General features: G+C 40.1%; 1 protein-coding gene and 1 long non-coding RNA gene across 3 annotated transcripts in view; both read right to left on the bottom strand.

Annotated features, from left to right (window-relative positions):
- The window catches only part of LOC147528499 (uncharacterized), a 131784-nt gene that overhangs the window by 92885 nt on the left and 26054 nt on the right, over positions 1-12845 (bottom strand). The window lies entirely within an intron of this gene.
- The window catches only part of CPT1A (carnitine palmitoyltransferase 1A), a 57463-nt gene that overhangs the window by 41359 nt on the left and 3259 nt on the right, over positions 1-12845 (bottom strand). The window contains exon 2 of the mRNA XM_086613060.1: positions 9682-9864. The gene's annotated coding sequence lies outside the window, so the exon portion shown is untranslated. The remainder of the gene's footprint in view (positions 1-9681; positions 9865-12845) is intronic.

Below are 12845 nucleotides of genomic sequence, written 5' to 3'. Positions count from 1 at the left end.
GCTCATTCATTCTCTTCTGGGACTGTGGTTTCAGGATTTCTCTCCTCCAGGACCGCTAGCTAGGGTCAGGCTGGGCATTGGTCAGTGAGTGGTGAACAACTGCACTGTGCATCACTCATTTGTGTATATATATATATTTTTTTTTAATTACAATTATTAAACTGTTCTTATCTCAACCCACAAGTCTCCTTGCTTCTACCTCTTCAATTCTCTCCCCCGTGCCCCACAGGCAGGGAAGGGTGAGTGAGCAGCTGCATGGCGTTTAGTTGCCAGCCAGGTTAAAACCATGACAGGAAACTTAAGTCATAACTGTCAGAAAAATGACCTTCACATAAACAAATCTGAAATTAAGAGGAAATTTAATTGGACTGCAGCTCAGTTTAACTACCCAAGCAAATAACAATGGTGCCAATATAGATAAAAGATCATCATAATAGGCAAGCGTAACAGGCTCAAATAAAAAACACTGGCAGTTAAAACAGAAATGTAACTGTGGTTCTGTTTACATATTTATGTCTCAATTGTTCAAGGATACAGTCAATTCGAATTAAACTGTATGCTCTTATTTATCAGCTTGTGTTCATAGCTTCTTTCTCTCCATAATCAGCATTTCTACATAAATATCCTGGAAGTTACCCCTACTCATCATTAATTCAGTGTAATGTTGTTTGAGCACTTAAAATCAGAACTCAGATTTCTGCAGACAGTCTCTATGTATAACATTGAAATGGTTCAAACTACATATTCTTGAGGGGACCATTGTGATTCCAAAGTGGTTTGTTCGCACTAATTTATTAGCTTACCAAAATTTCTGTGCATAATCTTAAAAACAACATCCTCTTAGAAGTATGGCAACTGGGTAGAGGAAACCATAATCCCCTATGTAGGTCAGGATTGAAGGTCAAGTTTTAAAGTCACATTTTTACTGGTACAAAACACAGCATTATCAATACCAAGTGTTTTAAGGTGGCACCAGCACTTCTATTTAAGCAAAATCAAAAGAAAGTACAACTACTTCATGCCTTTTGAATCCTAAAGGCTGAAATTCACATTTATTTTGCAAACCTGAAGCTTAGGCTTTGTAATTAAACTCAAATTCTGGTAGACATTCATGCCCTGTTGAATAGCATGTGAGGGCTAAGTGGTGCAGTTTAGCTGAGCACTTCAAAAACAGTTTGTTATGACTGCAGTGCTGCTCCTCTAGTCTTTAAACATTATACAATGTCAAAGTCATCTGGAGCATAAAGGGGTGCAAAGGTGTAAAAGTAGACAACTAGGCAATCCTAGAATTACAGAACGGTTTGGGCTGGAAGGGATCTTAAAAATCATATAGTTCCAACCCCTCTTCCATGGACAGGGACACCTTCCACTAGATCAGGTTGCTCAATGCCTCATCCAACCTGGCCTTGAACACTTCCAGGGATGTAATGAATGTAAGCATTGGAAATGCTACAATAATAGCAGGCTTAGGAAATAAATACACAACATCAGAAAAGAAGGAGTATTAGGCAGAGATGGACAAGATAGGTGCTGTTGTACAGCATCTAGTAAGGTTGCTGACCAATAGGTTGTGACTGCAATATTTGAAGTGCCTATCTCTAGACCAGCCTGCAATGATCAACCTCTGCAATACAACTACTGCTACAGTGGCTGATGGCAACTCACAGATCTCCCAAATCTATCAACCACTGCTCAAGTTTTAGAGGTTAGGTCCTGGGTGAATCAGGCTTCTGGGTTTCCAGGAGGGCAGCTAAAGCTCATGTTAACACAGATAGTACGCAATTTGATCTATGTATGTACAGTTTCTAATTAGGACCACAAAGAAACCAAATCACCTTTGAACACCAGTTTCAAAACCTATAAGACAAGCCCTGTATGCCCTAGTAACAACTGCAATCTGTTCCTCCCTTAATGACTTCATCAGTAACAACTGCTTATTCCCAGGGGCCTTGCTGTAGATCAGTATCAGAAAGTCAAAGTCCATTCATTCATTCCAGTCGTGTATCACCAGCTCGACATTGAGACCAAAACTGCAGAGAGCAATAAAACAGAGACAAGCAGCAGTATACACAGTATATCCTGGACTCAACAGGGTTTGCAAAAGGGGAAATCACTCACAGTTAATAATTCATCATATGTTTAGCATTACCGTTAAGACTGGGGAAAAAAAAAACACCACAAAACCAACCATATCCCTATATGTAGAACCAGGCACCTGGATTTGTCTCAAAAAGGGCCAACAGGTTCTCCAGTTTACTCATTAAATGTTGTATTCTGGAATGCCAACATCTTCAGTACCAGATCAACTAGTTTCTATTACCCTTCAACTCCCCTGTGACTTCTCAGCCTGGGAATTTGTAACTATCCTCCTCTTTGTTTCTGAAGAAAAAGAATTTCAGGAACCCTTCTCTTTTTAGACACATGCGTTTCTACTGTCCAAGGCAGAAAAAAAAATACAAATAGCATTAATCATAAACAGTAAATCTGAATGAATTAAAACATAGTATGATCATAAAATCAAATAAGATTCAATAAGGAAAATATCCTTTATTCCCAAATGAAGAAATATTAATCCAGCAAGAGTTAATTTTGAATCAAGTCCTGAAAACAAAGACAAGTCTAGTTCTAGGACTGTATTACTTGAGCCTAAGATGTGAAGCAATCAAATGGCTTGTTTCTTTTCATATCCTTTTCCTTTCCTTAAGGAAACTGTAAGCCTTTAAGACTGTTCTGAATTATGATGGCTGAACACCAAAGAATTCCTGAAGTCCTTTTCTTTAAACACTTGTTTTCCTCCTTAAGGGACAATTTAATCATAAGCTGCTGCACACTTCCCCTCCTTTGCATTCCTCTGCTATCACGTGTTTGCTGGGAAAGTAGGTAAAAGGGCACAGGCCAGAGGAACACGCGTTAGGCTTATAAACTTGGCTTGCAAATGTTAGTAAGGCAGCACTTAGATTAATCAGCTCTCTAACATGGAAACAGTAACAACTTCTAACTTCAGGCGCTTTCATCAGCAAAATATTTCTGTACAGCATATACTAATTAACCTCATTCCCAACAGAGAGCCATAAAGAGGAGCTTTCAACTTTCTTAGAAGTTCGGCAAAGTTATAGTTAAAGGAGAAAAAAAGAGCACAATAATGTCCAAAAGTAATCTGAAAAGGTTATTTTCATTCTTCTCAGCATTCTCTCATAATATTAATGTATCATAAAAACACACTTGCTTCTTAAAACTCAGGTTTTTTTGTTTGTTTCTTTCTTTCCCCCCCCCTTTTAATAAAAAGAGAAAGTTCCCTGTTCCTTGCTCTTTTCTGGTTTTACATTTACACACTGTAATGGCTGCAGATGTTCTGCCTCTTCCTTTATCATACTTCTGCTTGAGCCAACCAAAACTTACCACAATTTTTTTCCACTACTATAAACAAGTACTGCTAGGTTGGAGGTCACTTTTAAGTCAATACATAGCACACTAGAAGGCCTGACTGTCTGAAAAACTATGCTGCTATGCCTACTACGCATAAAACCGCTTCAGACTGCTATTTTTGCGGTTTCAGTGTATTCACACCATGAAGACCAAGGTTCAACTCTCAGACTGCTTACAGACCTGACAATTTCAGGTGGCAGTCACTGAAGAGTCAGCTCTGTGTTAGGGTTTACATGTTCCTATAGCCACAGAAGGAGATGCTCTGGAAAATCTGAAGCAAAAAGAGACCCCAGGTGCAAGATGCTCCCATTTAGTCAGGCATACAGGAAGCCACTTGCAGTTAGTCATGTCTCTCTGAAGCACACAACACAATGTCTAAATGACAGTGAAAGAATTACCATGTGCATCTTAAACAGCACCCAGCCATGATACAAAATTTAAACTTACTACAGTACGTTGCACAAAACAAGGTATTAATTCCTGAAGCAGTTACTTTTGGAAATGCTATTGAGTATGAACCTTTCTAGGTTTCTGTTTCATAAGCTTTATTTGGATAAAACAGTGCCAAAAATAGTAAAGTCCCTCTAACTCACAAAAAGCAACTCCTTGCTTTAAGAGGATATCCATGTCATCTCTTATCTCAGAACATATCTTAGCCACTTGCTTCCCATACATTGCTTGGCTCATGCAATCCATTTTTTTCCCTATTTCCTGTTTCTCTTGGAATAGAGAAAACTCTGCCATTTCTCCTTGGCCCGAGTCCAAACATCCACTGGAAAGAGACATATTATTTAAATGTAGTTTTCACATCTATAGTTCCTTTACTTGCAAAGGAAGCAATTTAACAAATGCAGAGCAAACCTGGAGACAAGTCTTATTCACGTGATCCAGAAGAGCTAAAACCTCGGTGAGAGACTTAATTCTATGACTCTCACCTGCAAAGTACCTCAACGATTTAGTTGGAGGCTTTTCTCACAGATTTTTGACATCTATTTATAGATTAGCTTTTATATACAGGTTACCTGTCAGTAACCAAACTAAGCTCACAAAACAATTTTCTCCAATTATTCTACTTTGATAACCAAAAGTTTACAGTTTTCTTGGAAAAGCAATGACTGTTGCATACAGTTTCTCTGAGAACACTGCTACATACCACCCCACACAGGTTTCATACTGTCAGAGCCCTGAAATAGACATCTTTGGCACCCAAATCACAGGTTGTTCATAGATGGTGGGCAGACTTGTAGCATTACGTGTCACTGTACTAAGAGCTAGAACATGCTGCATCTTTAATTATGATGGCAGTTTTGAATTCAGAAGCACCTGGAAGACCTCATAACTTCATGCAGATAAAAGGTACCACCAATAACGCAATGAGAAGCATCTTATCACACAGGTAGTGTCTTCTGACTTCTCCCAAGTTCCTACTAGCAAGCTTAAAAGTAAAAAAAAAAAAACAAAAAAAACCCCACAAAAAATCTCACCAAAAACAACCCATCCAGAAATCTGACCTTGAAGAATTCTTTGCTCCTTTCTTAAAACAAACTTACAATTTCAAAATTTAGCTTAGCACTCAGGTTTCAAATAGGAATAGAGACTGGTAAGGAGAAAAGAGTGATACTAACAATTTACAATTACATTGCTTAAGGACGTTTTCAAGATGGGAAGTGGAGAGAGGTATCAGTTGCAAGTACATTAAACCCAATTTTAGTTAGGTAACATACTTACAACTATATTAAGATTTCCATTTAAAGCTCGACACCCTGAACTCAGAAGGTCGTGAGAAACCAAGCGAGTCTTTCTCTGTCCCCAAACCAGTTTATTTCAAAGAGAAAAAGGGGAAAAAATTCCATTTCTATCAACACGCAAAGCAGTAAGTTACTGTTTGAATGTTACAAGCAGCCATACAGAACAGGAAAAAAAATTTGGAGCTCTCAAGTTCTCTTAAAAGACTTCAGCTCTGAAACTTGTTTAAATATTGAAAACATTGAAGAAGTTTTATCCAGTATTTTATAGTCCACACATCAGATCTCCCTTCAGGAGATGAGCTTGCTACAGCTTTTGGAAGAAAATAGACATCAAAAGCATTTCATTTGTATGTTCATTCATTAACATATTTTGACACTTCAGGATAAATCACTGAATTCCAAGAGCCTGAGGATAGACTTAACGAAATGAGAGCCAGTATTAAAACACTAGAACATTTGTGCTGTGTTTGTGCTGAGGCAGTGATCAAGTATTTTCTCTCACCTGTTTAAGCTATTACTACAGAAATTTGCATTTTCTGTTCTCCTAGAAAGCCAAAACTATGAAGGCACTTTGTTTTACACGAATCAATGAATAATTGTTTATGCTCAAATCTGTTGATTTCATACCAGATTCTGAACTAAATACAAGAAAATTTCAAGCACCGAGATGTCCACCCAAGTCTCCTGGTGCATTATTCCAAATTTTTCTTCAGATTTCTGTTACTGATGCTCCTGTCAACCCAAGCCTTCAGTACCACCTACACAAAGTGATTCAGACTACCCTATGGCAGCTGACTTTGCCTAGGTAGTGTGCTCGCAATGAAATAATATGTAGTGAAGCACAACAAAGTCAGTGCCAACATCCTAAAATAACTTGTAGCATCTTAGTTTACTTCCACACTTTGCCACCAACTACAGTTTAATGGCTGCATTGAACTATACAGCCATCCCAGAAGTGGATGCAATCTACAGATAATCAAGGGAGGTTCAGTTCCTTGTTTTTGTAGAAAAAGACTCATGCAAACAAGGTTCTTCAAACCAAAAATGTATGAAATACTTACATCAGGCATCTCTTCTTACACAAATGTAAAGAGTTACGAGTCTTCCAAAAAGTTTTTGTAAGTGTAATTGTCTTTGTGACATTCATCAAGTATGTCTTCACCTGTCTGAATTCTGCAGAGGTTCTGAAGTCTATCAGTTTGACATCCTTCCAGATGTTGATGCAAAAATAGTAGCTGTCAAACCTATTTAAAAGGTTGAAGACAGCAAAAAAACAAAGAAAAAAAACACTAAACTGCAGATGGATTTACATGTACAGGGACTGAAGCTGGGAGTAGTGGCTGATAGATGAGAGGATTTCAATGCCATCCAGATGGACCTCAACAGGCTGGAGAAATGGGCAGGCTGAAAACTTACTAAGTTCAACAAAGAGAAGTGCAAAGTCTAGCACGTAGGAAGGAGTAACCCCATACACTAGAACATGCTGGAAAGTGACTGGCTGGAAAGCCACTTTGCAGCAAGTTGCATACCGGCCAGCAAGGTGCCCTTGCACCAAAGGCAGCTAACAGAATCCTGGGGTGCATTAGGAGGAGTGTTGCCACCAGGCTGAGGGAGGTGACTCTTCCCTTCTACTTAGCACTGGTGAGGCCGCATCTCAAATACTGTGCCCAGTTCTGGGCTCCCTAGTAAAAGAGAGAAATGAAACTACTGGAGAGAGTCCAGTGAAGAGCCACTAAGAGGATTAAGGGTTTGAAGCATCAATCCTACTTTTTTATACAGTTTTAACTGTATACCTAGCAGAGATGCTTTATGAAATTTAACGTAGGAGCTTTTTATAATAGATCTGCTTCAAAAAATAAACTTCCTTTAGAACTCTCAAGCCTGAACAAGAAATCCTGTGGATTCAGCAGGTAGATTTCTGGAGCTGACCTTAAGTGTCATCTATACTGCAGTGATATGGTGGCAAACAGAACAAACTCCTAATAAAAATAAGCCCTTGGAATTTTATGTTACATGTATATACCTAGCTAGAGGAAACATTGACTGTTCCTATTAAATCAAGAAAGCCTGTATTATTACTAACAAAACCAATGTGACTTCAGTAAAGCGTTCTCATGGACTTTGCTGTAAATGCAATAGATTCAGACAGATTCAGACACTGAATAGATTCAGACACTGAAGTATATGCTGTACAGCAGCATCCAGCACTGACTCAGTAACTCAAGTCCCATCCACTCTTATGTGAGTGACTGCCTCCCCATCACTATCTGACAAACACCAAAATTCTGCCCTAAGGCTTGTCGTGGTTTAGGCCACTCCGGCAACTAATCCCCCCTGGGGATGAGGAAGGGAATTAAAGGAGAAAAGGAAAAGAGACACGTGGGTTGAGATAAGAACAATTTAATACTACTACTACACGAATATATACGTATATGTACAATGATAAATATATATAAATGAGTGATATACAGTGTAATTGCTCACCATCCCTTGGCCAAGGCCCATCCCATCCCGAACTAACGATCCCGAAACAGTTAAGTTCCAACACTGCAATCCCAGATGAGCAAGAGGCCCAAAAATACAGAGCGAGACAGAGAGAGCACTCCAAGAGTCCAAGAGTGAGAGTCCCGGAAGAGCAAAGGCCCTTCTTTCCGGCTGACCCTCATTTTATACTGGGCATGACGCTGCATGATATGGAATACTAATTGGCCAGTTTGGCCCTCAGTCCTAAGTCTAAGTACAAATCATAAGGAGAGTTGTGGACCCTATGTCCCAGCCATGCTCCCCCCTATCCTGTTGTGCTCCTGCACACCAGCAAGAACACGGCAGCTGAAAAGTCCTTGAGACCTCAATGCCAACTACAAACATCAGTGCACTATCAGCATTCTTCTCAGAGCAAGTCTCAGACTAAAACCAAACCACAGAGCTCTTCTAGCTGTTAAAAAGAAGAGCTTACTCTGTCCCAGCTGAAACCAGGACAAGGCTAGAGTGACCCTCTAGCAGCTAATCAGAGAATTACTTAATTACTAATTAAGTAAGGCAGCTAATCAGAGAATGCCAAAAGGATGCCAAAAAGATTTTTACTCATGTGCATCTGGTGCTCCTTTGATGCACAGCTGAACAAAGTTTAAACTAAAGTTAAAGAAAAAGCATTCAGTTTAACAGAAATGCAAACAAAGATCAAAGTTGTCTAGAGTTTTATGCCTTTCAAAAGAAATTCAGGTTTTGATCTGTAAAATCTTCAGTAAACAACATAAAATACACAGCTCAAACATTTAAACATATGACCAAAAAGACTGTCTGCTCTCTCTCATATCTGTTTCTTGGATATTCTACTAGTTAATCCCACTTTCTTCCAATTTGCAGAAGTATACTACACTTCTGCAAATTGGTAACAACGTATCAAAATCTCAGAAAAAGTAGAGAGCTTATTCATAGTTCACGTGACACTATGCAAGGTGCTGACTTCTAAACTTACTATAAAGATTAACCACTGTTATTCATTTGAGAATTCATATTTCTAAATAGCTTCCTTGCATACTAACCTTCAATAATATCTGATCATGCTTCAGCATATAAAGACACTGACACTTGCCACTCTCAAATCTTAACAATAAATCACCTACCTTACAATGATTAATCATATTCTACTGACACAAAATCGTTAAGAGAAATCTGAGAGGAGTGATGCCAAATGATTTCTGTGCAATAAATAGTCATGTGGATTAAATTCACACGACAGGGCTTCTCAGGTGAACTTAATGACTATGGCACAGAAATAAAACAGAAACCAAAGAATCACTCTCCTTTAAAACTTGAATTAACATAGCATTCAATTAATCATTATTTGATCTAATGAAAATAAAGTTAAACTGACAGCTTCCCTCATGCCACTTTAGTTGTGACTGACATGCTAAAACCAGTTTAAACCTCCTAAAAGCTGGATCTGTTGTTCATGCAGCAGTTCTCTCTCCTAGGGTTTCCAAAGTAAAATTACTATTCCATGACTGAAGTGTCTTAAATCACTTGGAAAGTGACAGAAGCTTCTCCTCCAACAGCCACCATTTGACATATAAATTTCTCATCTTTGGTTATTATTTGGTCCCTTGGAATTGCAAATTATCTTAAAGACTTCTCACATCTGAAAAATGAACAAATGCTGTGGTTCAGGCCAAGGTGGAGAACTGAATACATGTATTTGTCGAAGGTACATCAACACTGGGACCGACTGCAAACCTCACCCACAGAAGACAGTCTGAAATCAGAACAGCTAAGGAGTTTGCAAGTAACTTGCTGTTCCAGTGACAAATCTGTCAGCTTGTATACTGTCCTCAGCAGTTTTCCAAGACCACCTGTGGGTAGATATTAGCTGCCCTCTGCAGGTATCTCCTTCGCAATCTTCGGCCAATTTCTTTATCTCCTTCCCAAATGGTAAACTGGAGCAACAGCCATATATAGAAGGGAAGAGAGAGCAACAAATAGACCAGTGAATGAAATGTAAGCATACCTGAAGAGCTGTCTTCCTTAAAAGAGGACTTGAGATCTATTTCTCACACAGAAATCTTCTGTCCAGCGAGCTCACTGTAGCTAGGATCTTGCATAGGTTAGGACACACTGAGAGGCAGATTTATTACAATGCTGCTAGCTCCTAATAGATGTTACACTACAGCAATGGCAAACAGTCGTAGCTCTGAAAGAGAAAGTCAAGAAAAACAGTTAGAGCTCTGATTCACACACAGATTTCAACTGCTCAGAGGGACTGGATCAGACTGCACCCATTTTAGGAAAACTGATGGCAAAGGAGAGAATACTCACTAACAGCAGTTTTGAAACACTGTTTTCCATTACACTGGATGAATATATTACGTGGCTCAATCTGTCTTCATTTAACAGGTCTGAGATGATGAGGAACTATGAAGTGAAAGAGAGCTCATCTGCTACCCACTCAGTCATTTCTGTGGGCTCAAACTGGTGATCAGTTATTGCTAGCGCAATAAGCAAGGTGATCTCAGGGGCTAGACTCCAATGGTACTTTCAGCTTTCAGTTTAAGACATCCAAGCGTTTGCTTGAAGGCTTTAAACTTCCATTATTGTCAACACAAAAGCCATCAAGATTTCTCGGAGACATGTTCACAGAACAGACTGTTTTCACTGGAAATTCCAGGAGAAAAGCCACAGCTAGTAAGTCATCTTCTCACCTGATCAAACCAGAGACAGTCAGGCAAATACATAGAGGAGACCAGCTATAGCAGCCAATATGTTAATTACTAAGCTAACACTAAGGAATATTAAACCCTACAGTTTCTGGATCATATGGCCTCTCTCCTCCTCTTCCCAAATAGCATGCTCCTGTAAAAGATGGTTCCAAAACATACACTTCAAAAAAAAAAAAAAAAAAAAAGAGAGAACCACAAAACTCAAAACACTGCCATGCTCCACAACTGTAATCAAAACAGGTACTTTTACAGCTATCATATTATTTACGGAGTTTTTCCCCCCTAAACAAAGTAGGACATACTATACTGTTTCTAGACGTTGTAGATGACCGCAGTCTCTATTGCAATACATGCTGTATTGCACACATCCCATCAAGCTGCCTCCTCTAACATTCTAGAAGTTCAGAATGATCTTGCTGAGTAAGAGATAAGCATACAAAAATAAAACACTGCACAGTTATCACACCATGCAGAAATCTCCCCCACCCCACAAAAACTACGTTCTAAGATCTGGGTATTTCTTTTTAATACTGTAATAAAAGACATACCTAGGTATCTAGATCATAAGAGTTCTTTTAGAAAGAGAAAAGTTCCCCTTTTCTCTTTGCACTAATGAGCTTCTATGCTCATGCAGTAAAGAACTATTGTCTTCATTATAACAACAAATATTTCTGGAATGGCAGGACATTTATGAGAAACGCCAGATGTTACATTTTAGAACATCAGAGATCCTGGAAGATGGACAATGTTTGGAGACCAAAGGCAAACTGAATGGACTGATCTCACAGTAGTTCAATAATCATTCACTGTACAAGGTTGAAAGACCTGAATAAGGCTGAAAGACTGATGAATCAGTTCCAAACATTCCAAACACGACTGGAGTGTTGGAATGGAAGGATACAGGCTCTTTAAGAAAGACAGGCGGGGAGACAAGGAGCAGGTGTTGCTTTCTATGTCAAAGACCAACTGGAATACATGGAGCTCTGCCTGGGGATGGATGAGGAGACAGCTGAGAGCTTATGGCTTAGGATTAAAGGGAGGGCAGGGACAGGTGACATTATAGCGGAGGTCTGCTACAGGCCACCTGACCAGGAAGACCAAGGGAGGGAAGAGGGGCACAAGAAAGCTGGTTAATATTCAAGGATCACATCCTCCAAGCTCAGGAGTGATGCATTCCAACAAAGGGGAAGTTGGACAAAAACACCTGGAGGCCTGCATGGATGAACAAGGAGCTCCTGGACAAACTCAGGCACAAAAAAGAAGCCTACTGCAGGCGGAAGCAAGGACAGGTAGCCTGGGAAGAATACAGAGAAATTGTTCGAGCAACCAGAGATCAAGATAGGAAAGCTAAAGCCCTGATAGAATTATATCTGGCCAGGGATATCAAGGGCAACAAGAAAAACTTTTATAGGTATATCAGTGATAAAAGGAGGACTAGAGAATATCTGAGTGCATTCCAGAAGGAAATGGGAGACCTGGTTACCTGGGATACGGACAAGGCTGAGGTACTCAATGACTTTTTTGCCTCAGTCTTCACTGGCAAGTGCTCTTGCCACACTACCCAAGTTGCAAAAGGCAAAGGCAGGCACTGGGAGAATGAAGAATCACCTGTTGTAGGAGAGGATCAGGATCAAGACCATCTAAGGAACCTGAGGTGCACAAGTCCATGGGGCCTGATGAGATGCACCTGCAGGCCCTGAGGGAACTGGCAGATGAAGTTGCTAAGCCATTATCCATCATATTTGAGAAGTCAGGGCAGTCCAGTGAAGTTCTCACTGACTGAAAAAGAAGAAACATAGCCCCTGTTTTTAAAAAGTGAAAAAAGGAAGACTCAGGGAACTACAGGCCAGTCAGTCTCATCTATATGCCCAGTAAGATCACAGAGCAGATACTCCTGGAAACTATGCTAAGGCACATGGAAAACAAGGAGGTGATTGGTGACAGCCAACATGGCTTCACTAAGGGCATATTGTGCCTGACAAATCTGGTGGCCTCCTATGATGAGGTTACAGCATTGGAGGATAAGGGAAGAGCAACTGACATCATTTACCTGGACTTGTGCAAAGCATCTGATACTGTCCCACACAACATCCTTGTCTCTAAATTGGAGAGACATGGATTTGATGGTTGGACCGCTCAGCGAATAAGGAATTGGCTGGATGGTCGCACTCAAAGAGATGCGGTCAACAGATTGATGATGAAGTGGAGATCAGCAAGAAGTGGTGTTCCTCAGGGGTGTTGTGGACACGCTGGAGGGAAGGGATGCCATTCAGAGGGACCTGGATGAGGGCTGGAGAGGTGGGCCTGTGAGAACCTAATGAAGTTCAACAAGGCCAAGTGCAAGGTCTTGCACATGGGTCAGGGCAATGCCAAGCACAAATACAGGCTGAGCGGAGAATGCTGAATGGATTGAAAGCAGCGCTGAGGAGAAGGACTTGGGGGTGCTGGTTGATGA

This window comes from Tauraco erythrolophus, chromosome 6 (genome assembly GCF_009769465.1).
Source record: "Tauraco erythrolophus isolate bTauEry1 chromosome 6, bTauEry1.pri, whole genome shotgun sequence".
NCBI lineage: Eukaryota > Metazoa > Chordata > Aves > Musophagiformes > Musophagidae > Tauraco > Tauraco erythrolophus.
Note: the sequence above shows the minus strand (reverse complement) of the source record. Positions and strands in the feature narration are given on the sequence as shown.